Genomic DNA, 13224 nt, shown 5'->3' with positions numbered 1-13224 from the left:
CAGATTTGCTCATATAAACCCCATCATAGCTCAAGGCTCCATTTGGATTCACCCTCCTCCCTAAACCCACCCTTCAGGTTGAACTTAATTTTCCACATGGATTTTGTCCTTATCTTTATGGTGGACCTTCTGTTCTGAGTTGTATTACAGTTACTTGCACACACGCCTGTAAATCATAAAGAGCTTGACCACGTGCCCCACAAGGAGCCTGACCCTTAGCATGTGCTCAAGCAACATGTGTTGCATGTAATTCTTCCCAATGCTGAACTTCAAACTTCTCCATTGGACACTTGCAGGCATTTGTTGGCCAGTTGCACTTCTCTAGTCAATGAGAATAGAGTCTTTGAGATAAAATCCATCTATTGTCTTGTTGGCAGGTCACATATCCAGCCCATCTGTGCCGACGCCACAGACAGCTTGAATAACATCTGTTAGGCACATACATTAATGAGACTCTATGCCCACCTATCTATCAGAATCAAGATGGCAATGAAAGTAATTTAATATGCCACATTCTCTATTCAAAGGCCTGCGAACAATGAAACCCTAAAATATATCATGCCCTCAGTTAATTCCCTTCAGTTAACTTTGAAACTTTGAAACAACCCATTCTAATTGTCTCATAAAAACTAAGCAATCCAAGCTGTATTTGGAGATGGCTGATGATATATTTATTTCACAATGGCCCACAACACTCATTTAGTTTTATCTTTAAACTATCTTACAACTCTATATATTTTGGATACCTCCCTGTTCTCTTCGAAGAACTTATTTCTCTGTCTCTGAGAAGAGTAATTCATTCTAAGGATTCAAGATTATTTTACTCTGTAATTGCCAGAAGGAAAATTTCATCTTGATTATATTTTAAATAATTCACTATAATTTTTAACTTTTATATGTAGTTTGAACTACCATACCAGTTCATTTCCATTGAAATGTTTAATTTGGCATTTGTTTATACTAGCCTTGAGAAAGAAGCGTGGTTGGAGAAAACTTTATCTTATGATATTGTCTAATTAACTAGCAAATAATTCTGTATCGCCAGCAGCATTCCCATTGCTAGATGGAATAATATTTCAGCAAGCAGCATATTGCACCTATCAATATATGAAATGGAAACCTAAACACTGGTCTGAGACCTGCGACTGGAGATCATTTGGTGAGGAGCTCATACATATGTGTATAACTTCAAGATGAGGAATTTTTAGTAAATGGGGTCCTCTCATGTTAGATAATCTTCATAAAGTGATTCAAGCAGAAACTTGAGTACTGATTTTATGACCTTTAATCACTTTTTAATGTCTTTGTTATGTTTTGCTGTCTGCTTTGCAGATATATGAAATGTAATAAAGATACAGCAAACAAAATTTAGCTAGAGAATAACAGAGTATAAAATAACCCCAAATTAAAGATAGACATTAGCCTCATTTGAATGACTGAGCCACATGCAAAGGCCACTTAAAATGAGTTAATAATTAAGCACTAATTGAATAACTGGAAATTATAAATATTTAGAAATGTATAGTAGCTTACCCATGATGAAGTATTAGAGAATAATATATGCTATTGTCTTAAGTCCTAATAGCTTGACCATTTCCATTAATTTAAAATGATCAAACTCATATAGTATCAAAACCAAAACTAGATATCAGCATATTCTACCAGAAATGAGATTTGAATTAATTTTATTAAATACGACTATGTATAGTTATTAAACCGAGATATGAGAGAATTGTATTTTTTCCTTGGATAATGAATCACTTTTCAGCATAAAATGTGAACAGTAGATACGTCTACCAATACACATCTCACCACAGTGACACACTACACTTGTCAATAAAAGCATATTGCATTGGTTTGTTTTGTATCGCCATAACAGAACACCATAGATTTGATAATTTATAATTAACAGAAATTTATTGGCTCATAGTTCTGAAGGCTGGAGAGCCCAGTATGAAGGGCCACATGTTCAGTGTTGGTGAAGGCCCAGTCTCTGCTCCCAGATGTCCTCTCAAACGCTGCTTCCTCCAGAGGGGAGGAACAGGCTTCCTCACATGGCAGAAAAGCAGAAGAGCCAAGACAGAGCTCATTCATTAAAGCCCTTTTATTAAGACACTAAACTCAACCATGAAGGTGGAGCCCTCATGGCCCAATTACTTCTTAAAGGGCCCCCTCCCAATACCATTATGCTGGCAATTCAATTTCAATATGAGTTTGGAGGACACAAATATTTAAATCATAGTATATACGTTATTATCCTTTGACAATTATTCCAAACGTTCTCTACTGGAGGTTTAAAATTATCCAATAGCTAATATAAAAGCATTATTAAAAATAATAATATACTCGGCCGGGCGCGGTGGCTCAAGCCTGTAATCCCAGCACTTTAAGGGGCCGAGGCGGGTGGATCACGAGGTCAGGAGATCGAGACCATCCTGGCTAACACGGTGAAACCCCGTCTTTACTAAAAATGCAAAAAATTAGCTGGGCGTGATGGCGGCGCCTGTAGTCTCAGCTACTCGAGAGGCTGAGGCAGGAGAATGGCGGGAACCCGGGGGGCGGAGCTTGCAGTGAGCCAAGATGCCGCCACTCACTCCAGCCTGGGCAACACAGCAAGACTGACTCCGTCTCAAAAAAATAATAATAATAATAATAATAATATACTCATTTCATAAGACTTAAAAATGCATCCAAATAAAACCCCCAGCAATCAGATTGGGTATATTGAATCCATGTAATGTATAAGAACTTCAATCCAAAAATTCAGAAGATCTCAACTGAAAGGAAACTGATGCGTAACCAACTTTAAGTTGTATTTTGTGTAGCACATAAGTTCCATAAGGAATATTTCCATATTGCTAATTGTCAATATGCAGGAACTATACCTGTCCACCTAGAATTCTGCAAATCTACCTACATTTTTGAGAATCATTATCATTGCTCCTTTTACTGTCAGCTATATAGTCATAAAAATATAATGATTCCATGTTATCAAAATGGAAGATGTTTCTGTAACCTCTCCAGAACTATAATGCCTACAGTACTGAGGAATCATGGCATTAATTTGTAAAGAATTTGCTGTGACAGCTTGGTTCTTTCATTGTCTCATCTACATCATTTTAAGCAATGACACTGCTTTCTTGAAGGTATTTACCCCTTGTGTGCCTGCCTTTTTATTTTAATCATTTTCCAGATTTTTCTTTCTTACCTTTGTAAGAAATCAAAATTACCCTTTGGAAGACAAAACTCATGTTGTTACTTTAAGAGGTGTAAAAAAAGCTGATGTCATCATGGGAGTTGTGAGGCTGTTTGGCTCCAAACGGGGTGCTAAAACAACTCCAAAAGCACATGGGTTCTACGTCTTTGTGAAGCTCATCAGGGCACTCTTGCGTGGTAATTTAATTCTAATGGTTGTATTTCCAGGTCTGTGTGAACCATGCAGTTCTTTCAGTTAAAGAGAACGAAAATTGGAGCTGAATACCGAGTCAAGGAGTATGAAACCAGTGAGCCACGATGGTGCTAGAAAAAGCCAAGAATATAACATTTGAAAGCACAAATTCACATAGGAGGACATCTAGTGAGTAATGCAACAAATGCCCTTTTGCGCCAAAGGAAAAATAAACCTGACCATTAAAAAAGTTATTGCAAGGTCTTTAGCTTGTCTAAATCATTTCTCCCTTAACTGAAAAATAGTTGATTAGAGGCAGGAAGTAAGCAAGTTGCTAGTAGCAGAGCAGAAAATGAAACCTAAATTCTCCCATCTTGATGATGTATGACACCTTTATAAGATTTCAATGCTAAAATGCTAACACAGTCAATATATTGGCTACTTCTTATATTTGTTTCTTGTGACAAATTACTGCAGACGTAGAAACTTAAAACAGTAGAAATATATTCTCTCATAGTTCTGGAGGCCAGAAGTCTTAAATCAGCATTACTGAGTCAAAATCATGGTGTCAGCAGAGCCACACACCCGTTAGAGGTTCTAGGGGAGAACCTATGCTTTATCTCTTCCAGCTTCTAGTGATGGCCACATTCTTCAGCTTGTGGCCACATCATTCCCACCTTCCAGTTCAGCAGCACTTTCCATCTGTTTCATACTCACATCAGCTATGTGTTTGTGAAATCTCTTCTGCCTCTCTCTAAGGACACTTCTGAAGGCATTTGGGGCCCACCTGGATGATCTCCCATCTCACGATCCTTAACTTAATTACATCTACAAAGATGCTTTTTTCCAAATAACATAACATTTGCAAGTTGCAGGTATTAGGACTTCATAGATTTCATGGGGGTAACAAGGACATTATCCTACTAATCATATGAATTATATGTAGCCATATGTAAAACAACAACAACAATAACAAAAACCAAGTCTACTGGACATTGATCTGTCAACTTTTTCTCTTGGCATAATACGACAAATCTAAAATTACATAAAATGTATAAAGACAACCATAGAAAAAGTAATTGTTTTTGCCTTTCCAACGTCCACCCTTTTTTACGCAGCAGCAAAAGGCAATTATATAAAGCAGCCTTCAGCTTTGTATTGTCCTGCACAATAAAATATGTGCTGTGCCCGTCTCCAGCCTTTGTAGGGCTACAGCCTTTGCAGCAGAGACTTGGCACCTACTGAGGAGCCTCATCCGTGCATATAAATAGTATGGGATGGTCATGGTCCCCTGCTCTGAGAATTGTGCGCTTGTGCTTTAAGCCAGGGTTTAGAAAGAAAAAACAAAAGCCACACCTGTCGATTTCTCCTGTGACTGCATTTTTTAAAACTCTAAATATGAGTGATACTTCTACTCTGGTCAGCATGCAAGCATGGCAATACTTAGGTTGCCTTAATGGGGTCTCAGACAGAAAATCTATAAGGTGGCTTTAAGGGACATTAATTTTATGCTACTTCCCAATCCTGAAAAAAATCCATTCCAAAGTGCTTTTACATGAACTAAAAAGATAAAGGCTTATTCTTTTTCCAGTAGCTACATGAAATGTTGAAGTACTGTATTAATTTTAAAAGAACACAGGTTTGCTTCTCTGAACACGTATCTCTATGTCTTCTACTATGAGCTGTTATTTGTTTGCATGTGCCTTTATACCTACTGGAAAACTGAACTCAACTTAAATAAGCCAAAATTAGATACTATTGTGGCCCCTCTTTCCCCATCATCATTCACCAGGTAATGTTATAAGCAGTAAGTCCTAATGGCATAGGGCTGTGTCTCATGTTTGTGTTCCTCCAAAATTCACAGGTAGAAATCCTAAGCCCCAAAGTGATGGTACTGAGAGGTAGGGCCTTTGGGAGGTAATTGAGTCAGGAAGGCACAGCCCTTGTGAATGGGATTAATGCCTTTGTAGAAAAGACCCCAGAGTGCACCCTGGCCCCTCCTACCACGTGACGACACAGCAAGAAGGTGCCATTTATGAACCTGGAAGTCATTCTCCCACCAGACACCCAGTCAGTTGGCATCTTGATATCAGATTTCCAGCCCCTAAAACTGTGAGGCATGGCCAAGAGCAGTGGCTCATGCCTGTCATCACAGCACTTTTGGAGGATCAGGCAGGCAGATCAAGAGGTCAGGAAATCGAGACCATCCTGGCCAATATGGTGAAACCCCGTCTCTACTAAAATACAAAATATTAGCCATGTATAGTGGCGCACCTGTAGTCCCAGCTACTCAAAAGGCTGAGGCAGGGGAATCGCTTGAACCAGGAAAGTGGAGGTTGCAGTAAGCCAAGATCACACCACTGCACTCTAGCCTGGTAATAGAGTGAGACTCCATCTCAAAAAAAAAAAAAAGAAAAAAAATGGTGAGGCATATTTTGATTGTGTCTAAACTGCACTGTCTCAGGCCTTTTGTTGTAGCAGCTTGAAAAAACTAAGACGAACTGGTTTCAAACAGCATGTATTCCATCAACAATCATTTACTAATTATTAATAAGTTAGCACAGAGGATCGAAGTCAAAGTCAAGGTAAATTCACCTTCTGAAAGCTTATTGAAATCAATTCATGTTAGATTAGCCATCTGCAGAAATCATTTTACAAGTAACTATGTCTCTGAGGTCAAAAGCAGAAAGAGCAGATCTAGCTATTCAATAAAGGTTTGGCCACGTAAATGAGCGCTTGGTATCTATTGAATCTTGGTATCCTCTTTTATTTCTTCAGAGGAAACACAACACAAATTATTAGGCAATAGCCTAGAGTCTAGAAATGGATCAATACTTTGTCAGGTTCCTTCCAATACCACTGAAGGCAAGGCCATCCCCATTAACCTGCTCAATTAACTCAGCTGTTCACATCCCATACCTGCTGTGGTCACTAAACATGACTCCAGATCACACTCTGCTTCCATATTCTCTTCTAATTCTTCCACTGTTTTTCTTCCATGTTTGTCAATGTCTAATGAGGAAATACATTGGTGGGCTGACCTAGGCATTCAGATATAAGAGAAGTTTTAGTTTTATAATGAATTTATTTATTTATTTATTTATTTTATTTTATTTTTTGAGATGGAGTCTCACTCTGTTGCACAGGCTGGAGTACAGTGGCGTGATCTTGGCTCACTGCAACCTTCACCTCCCAGCTTCAAGTGATTCTCCTGCCTCAGCCTCCCGAGTAGCTGGAATTACAGGTGTTTACCACCATGCCTGGCTAATTTTTTTTTTTTTTTTTAGTAGAGACTCAATTTCACCAGGTTGGCCAGGCTGGTCTTGAACTCCTGACTGCAAGTGATCCACCCACCTCAGCCTCCCAAAGTGCTGAGTGAGCCACTGGGCGCAGTCTTCTAATGAATTTTAAAATCAGCATTCTAGTTTAAACCACAGTCTCCCATAAGTTTAGGGGGCTCAATCAACCACTGAGTCCTGACAGACATACAACTCAGGTTCAGAAACCTACAAAATTGAGAATCAGTCCGTGGGATATGGTTGACCACACCAAGGCTGTGCCATCATGAAGTCTCACCCAAGAGATCAGCTTTCCCAGGCATCTATTCATCTCTAATCATTGATACTACCGTGGACTCATTCAAGGAATGTGTATTAAGTGCCTACTGGGTGCCAGGCGCTGCATTAGAAAGCTCAGCAGCAAAAATGGTTTGCATGATCCTTGCTCTCAAGAAGTTTGCTGTCTACGAACAGTAAGGATGTAATACTTTAAACAAAAAATATGAACTAGAACCTAAAGAACTGAGTAGGAGTTGGCTATGAAAGTGAATTTAAAGGTTTGCCAGGTGGAGAAAAGAGCATAAAGACTGATGTGGAAAAGAGCCAGATGCATGCAGAGAGAAGAAAGAAGTCTGGAGCTCAGTGAGAGGAAAGGAGAGTCGCAAGAGGCCCAGAGACAGTGGGAGAGGCGGGCAGAGGCCAGGCCGTGCTGGGCACGATGAGCAGGTCATGTCAGAAATTCTCTACTTTGTTCTAGATTCAAATGAACACTTTGAAAGGACTTAATCCTTATAAATCATGTCAAGATATTGTTTGATTGGGGCCCGTGATGACCAGCTCCTATCCCATCCACCTACTATCGTTCTGCATTTCTAACAGATAAACAGAAAATAAAGACAAGGAGAAGGCTATCTCTCTCTCTCGTTCTCAACAAGCAGAGGTTGTCATAAATGGCAACGCAGTCCCTATGAACCATATTCAGCCAGCAGTTAAGTTGAATGTAAACTTTTTGACTAAATTAGGGTGCTTTAAATAAGCCACCCCTCTCCAAGTTGCCCACAGGCCCCAACACTCCCTACTGTCTTGTAGATCACCTGCTGCGGTCATTCATTTTACCCGCCTTGCTTCCAAAACCCTTTGAGTTTGCAATCTGTCTTAGTCTGTTTTGTGCTGCTGTAACAGAATAGCAGAGACTGGGTAATTTATAATGAACAGAAATGTATTGGCTTACAGTTCTGGAGGCTGGGAAATCCAAGATCAAGAGGCTGGCATCTGGCAAGGGCCTTCTTGCCACATCATAACATGATGAAAGGCAGAAGGGCAAGAGAGTGTGTGTGAGAGGGCAGTGGAAGGGGGCCAAACTCATCCTGTTGCCAGGAGCCTGCTCTCAGAGTAACTCACTCACTCCCATCATGATGGCATCAACCTCATCAGGACCCACCTCCCAACACTGTTGCCTTAAGGATTAAGCTTTCAACACTTGCTTCTTGGAAGACACACTTAAATTATAGCACAATCTATATTCTCATTGTCAGGCTACAAGATGTATTCACCTAATTTCACTGAGAGAACCCATACTGAACAAGGACAGAAGAAGAAGTAATTATTAACCTTCCGTGGATCCCGGCATCTTTTGAAAACATGATGAAAATGTTTGAATCTCTTCCTCACGAGATTACGTGCAGGTATGCAGACAGATATACACACACATATTTTGGTGACACGATTTTACATAACCTCCAAAAACCATTTAAGAAACCCAATTAAGAAACACCAGAAACTGGCAACTGAAGCCAGCTGAAAGCATTGAGGCAAGGAACAGTAGGTGTTGTAACATGATGGGGAATGATAGAGTTTGGATTTGTGTCCTCGCCCAAATCTCATGTCAAACTGTAATCCCCAGTGTTGGAGGAGGGACCTGGTGGTAAGTAATTGGATCATGAGGTAGAATTCCTCTTGGCTGTTCTCATGATCGTGAGTGAGTTCTCACAAGACCTGGTTGTTTAAAAGCGTATGGTGCCTTATCCTTTTCTCTCTCCCTCCTTCTCCAGCCATGGAAGATGTGCCTGTTTCCGCTTCACCTTCTGCCATGACTGAAAATTTCCTGAGGCCTCTCCAGCCAAGCTTCCTGTACAGCCTGCAGAACTGTGAGTCAATTACACCTCTTTTCTGTATAAATTACCCAGGCTCGGGTAGTTCTTTATAGCAATGTGAGAATGAACTAATATAGGGAACCTTCTCCACGGATGAGATGAGGGAGAGGCTGTGTCCAGGACCTCCAGTCATGGGTACCATGGCCTTTCTCAAGACCACTTCTTCTTTTATACACAGCCTAACATTTCCCAGAACTCATTTTGAAAACTCTAGAAAGAAAGAGAACAGGTATACAACTTGTTATTAGTCTTCATAAAGACCATCAAGAAACCTTACGTACCCTGGAAGTAGTTACATTGGCTCTCTAGTCTGAAACGATCAGATTGTATGTGCTACAAAATGAGGATGGAAAGCTTTTCCAGGTAGAAGAAAAAGCAGCAACAAATCTGAGGATAAACCTATTGTTGCTGCTTTTTGCAACCTGCCTTTTGCCCACTTTCAGCCAAGGTGGGATGATTGAGGGTTTACTCTTCTCAAGCAAATTTATTTTCTGTCTTATAAGTCATCTTATTACCTCTAGTTCTCACTCTCACTTCTTTTAGAAACAAAATTTAGGCCAGGCGCGGTGGCTCATGCTTGTAATCCCAGCACTTTGCGAGGCCGAGGTGGGCGGATGACAAAGTCAGGAGATCAAGACCATCCTGGCTAACACGGTGAAACTCTGTCTCTACTAAAAAATATAAAAAACTAGCCAGGCGTGGTGGCGGCGCCTGTAGTCCCAGCTACTTGGGAGGCTGAGGCAGGAGAATGGCGTGAACCCGGGAGGCGGAACTGCAGTGAGCAGAGATTGCGCCACTGCACTCCAGCCTGGGCAACAGAGCAAGACTCTGTCTCAAAAAAAAAAAAAAAAAAAGTGAAGAATTTCTGCAGTTTTCCAACAAATCGTATAAATAAATTTGTAGTTTTCACAGTGCTGCTGAAAACGTGGAAGTGTGCCAAGTGTTTGCTCTTCTCAAATGTCACAACCATAAGTACCAGGATTCCCTATTGAGAGTCACCCTTCTGAGAGTCTCAACGCAACTTAGGCAAAAGACTTTATAGAAGATGTATATAATCCTATGTAAATCATAAAATCCATCCAAAGTAAAATTGTCATCCAACTCAGAATGCTGAAAGAGACACACATGTGCTGGCTTGCATGCTTGAATTGGACAGCCAGGCAGGCATGATCGACTCCGCACTGTCTGAGCAATCTGGAACTTAAATATCTCTACCTCATTATCGCATTTTAAGTCATGATGCTGACAGTTGATGAGACTTTATGCAAAACATGGCTCTGTAGGACACAGCCTCCATCTAACATACTTCTAGCAGGAAATGACAAGCAAAGAAAGCGACCCTAGACACCTCACCCAGAATGCTCCTTACAAAGGTATACATTTCTTTTCTATGACTATTGGGATTTTTTGTGGGCAGGAAAATATTGAAACGGACCATCTGTCACTGGAGACTCCACTAGAGAAAGCCATTTTCAGCAAAATGGTAAGTTTTCAGGAACGATTTCAAAGCAGCTTGGCACGAGGCATTGGAGCCAGACGGCTCTTGCAGAGCAGACGTTGGAGTAGAGGACAAGAAGGATATGTCAGCAAGGACTTCGCGGAGGAAAGACTGATGCGCTGCCACCAAGATACGGGACTTAGCATAACTTTAATATGGAAAGCTTGAGAAGTCAGGAACCATAGTTTATAAAGCAGCATTTCAAGGCAAAATAATTAGGAAAGAAGGGGACACATAACAAAGATGGAGGAAAGCATGAAGCAGCAAAGAAAATGGAGAAGAGAGAGAGAGAGCTGAGAGAGTGAGGCACCAGAGGGCCAATTCTCATCTAGGGTTTTCAAACCCTTGATTATTGCAAAGCAAAATAGTTTAGAAATTACTCACATTGTTTGCTACATACTGTACATAGACTTACGCAGGTATTACCTCCCCTGTTCAAGGAAATGGCTGTGTTTATTGGGAGAATAAAACAATCCTGGAGAATGTAGAAGGTTCAGCAAGAGAAAGCAACTAAAGCTGATATGCAGAATACAGGAGAGTAGGTTTAAAAATTACTCTACCCTGATTTTAGGAGATGGATAATGTCCCGAAGTTTTCATATATATAGGGCTGGGGATGGTGGCTTGTGCCTGTAATCTCAACATTTTGGGAGGCTGAAGGGGGGCGTCCCTTATACCCAGGTGTTCCAGACCAGCCTGGGTAACATAGTGAGACTTCATCCCTTAAAAACTTTTTAAAAATAAAATAAAAGTGTGCATGGTGGTGCACTCTTGTAGTCCCAGCTACTTGGGCGGCTAACATCAGAGGATCACTTGAGCCACAAGTTTGAGGCTGTGGTGAGCTACGATTTATGATTGCACTGCTACATTCCAGCCGGGGCAATAGAGCATGACCACGTCTCAAAAAAAAAAAAAAAAAGAAGCAGCAGCATTAGGATGAAATATAAAGCTGTTCATAGGCAGCATCAGACCTTTATTTTTGACAGTTAAATTTTATTTTGCCAAATGGTTAAGAAAATCTCATCCTGTGAGTGCACGGGGATGACAGGATAGACAGCAACCAAGCCTTTGAAATTGTCTGTCTCCTGTGAGAAATCTGCCTGCCCAATGCTCACCTACAGCAGTGGCCAAGAGCAAGGTGGCAGGAGCCTGAGGAGTGAAGGAACCCAGCCTGCAGAGTCCCCACCCAGAGCACCTATCCCTGCCCACTAGGTGGGGCAGAGCCAGCCTGCGGATCCTACTCTGCCCCATCCCAAGGTCTGGGTTGGCTCCACTCACCCAACTCACTCCAACCACAGAATGCAGATAGCAGGACTTCGCGTGCTGCTCCAGAGGCTCTTCCCATTCCCGGTGGAATTCCGTGACCTGGTGACCGTTCAGCTGGAAGAGAAGAAGGGACAAACACAACCCTGTGTTATAAGCACAGAGTAGCTTTCTCTTCTATTCAATCATCCGCACAGACACTAGAGCATTTTTTTTCTATTACAGTCATGAAATACTAATTACATCGTGCACTGAAAAGTGACAGTGACCATGGACAGCCCTTGCATGTTAAGTGACAATGTGCGGGTGTCACAGAGCCTCCAGCAGCAGCGCCTGGGTCAGAATCCCGCTCTCCTCTTCTCACAATGCCCAGTGAGACATTCCACCCACAGGGAGCCCAGACCACTACAAATGGCAGAACGGCATGAGTGGCAGAAGGACAAACGCTCCGTTTATATTACTGTCTCAGAGAGAGAGAAGCTACTTTAAATCAACAGACCTTACATCTAGAGTTTATCTTGACTCCTCAAGGATGGCTTCCATCACTCTCCAGGTTTAGGAAAATAACAAAAACAATTCCTTTTCAAATAAAAAGTAAAGAGACCTCCTTCCCAAGGTGAAAAACTAAAAAGAAAAGAGAATGAGATCGTTTTGTCACTTAAAACACATTCTAACGGTCAGTGATGTATTTTCCAAACATTACCAGAAAATTTAGCGTGAAACCTTAAATTACCATTAAATCACAGCAGAGGATTACATTACTGACACCACCTGGCCAGTGCATAGCCACGAAATAGCCATGGAATAAGAAAAGAGAAATTGTCACCTCATTGCTTCCCATTGGATAGTTTGCTCAAACTTTCTTCTCCTTCCACAGAGATCCTATTCCCCTTCTTCAGAGAGTTTTTTGTGCTATTTCCAAAAGTTCAAAACATTAAGAGGATACTCAGAATAAGAGTTCTTTACTTTGGCCGGGCGCGGTGGCTCAAGCCTGTAATCCCAGCACTTTGGGAGGCCGAGACGGGCGGATCACGAGGTCAGGAGATCCAGACCATCCTGGCTAACAGGGTGAAACCCCGTCTCTACTAAAAAATACAAAAAACTAGCTGGGCGAGGTGGCAGGTGCCTGTAGTCCCAGCTACATGGGAGGCTGAGGCAGGAGAATGGCGTAAACCTGGGAGGCGGAGCTTGCAGTGAGCTGAGATTTGGCCACTGCACTCCAGCCTGGGCGACGACAGAGCAAGACTCCGTCTCAAAAAAAAAAAAAAAAAAAAAAAAGGTCTTTACTTTAAGATTTGTTTTTGGGCCAGGCACAGTGGCTCATGCCTGTAATCCCAGCACTTTGGGAGGCCAAGGCAGGCAGATCACTTGAGGTCATTAGTTCAAGACAAATCCTGCCAACACAGTGAAACCCCATCTCCAGCAAAAATACAAAAATTAGCTGGGAGTGGTGGCTTGTGCCTGTAATCCCAGCTACTCAGGAGGATGAAGCAGGAGAACTGCTTGAACCTGGCAGGTAGAGGTTACAGTGAGCCAAGATTGCGCCACTGCACTCCAGCCTGGATGACAGAGTGAGACTCTGTCTCAAAAAAAAAAAAAAAAAAATTGTTTTTAAACAAGCAAAAAAAAAATAGTATACTCAGAG

At 41.5% G+C, this 13224-nt stretch overlaps 1 long non-coding RNA gene across 1 annotated transcript in view; it reads right to left on the bottom strand.

Moving 5' to 3' along the window:
• LOC126961123 (uncharacterized) overlaps positions 1–12161 on the bottom strand; it is a 36147-nt gene extending 23986 nt beyond the window's left edge. The window contains exons 1-3 of the long non-coding RNA XR_007728191.1: positions 12079–12161; positions 11595–11696; positions 6308–6429 (exon numbers count right to left, since the gene is read on the bottom strand). This is a non-coding gene — a long non-coding RNA (uncharacterized LOC126961123). The remainder of the gene's footprint in view (positions 1–6307; positions 6430–11594; positions 11697–12078) is intronic.
• Between the last annotated feature and the right edge of the window lie 1063 nt (positions 12162–13224).

The sequence above is a fragment of the Macaca thibetana genome, chromosome 8 (assembly GCF_024542745.1).
Source record: "Macaca thibetana thibetana isolate TM-01 chromosome 8, ASM2454274v1, whole genome shotgun sequence".
Taxonomy (NCBI): domain Eukaryota; kingdom Metazoa; phylum Chordata; class Mammalia; order Primates; family Cercopithecidae; genus Macaca; species Macaca thibetana.
Note: the sequence above shows the minus strand (reverse complement) of the source record. Positions and strands in the feature narration are given on the sequence as shown.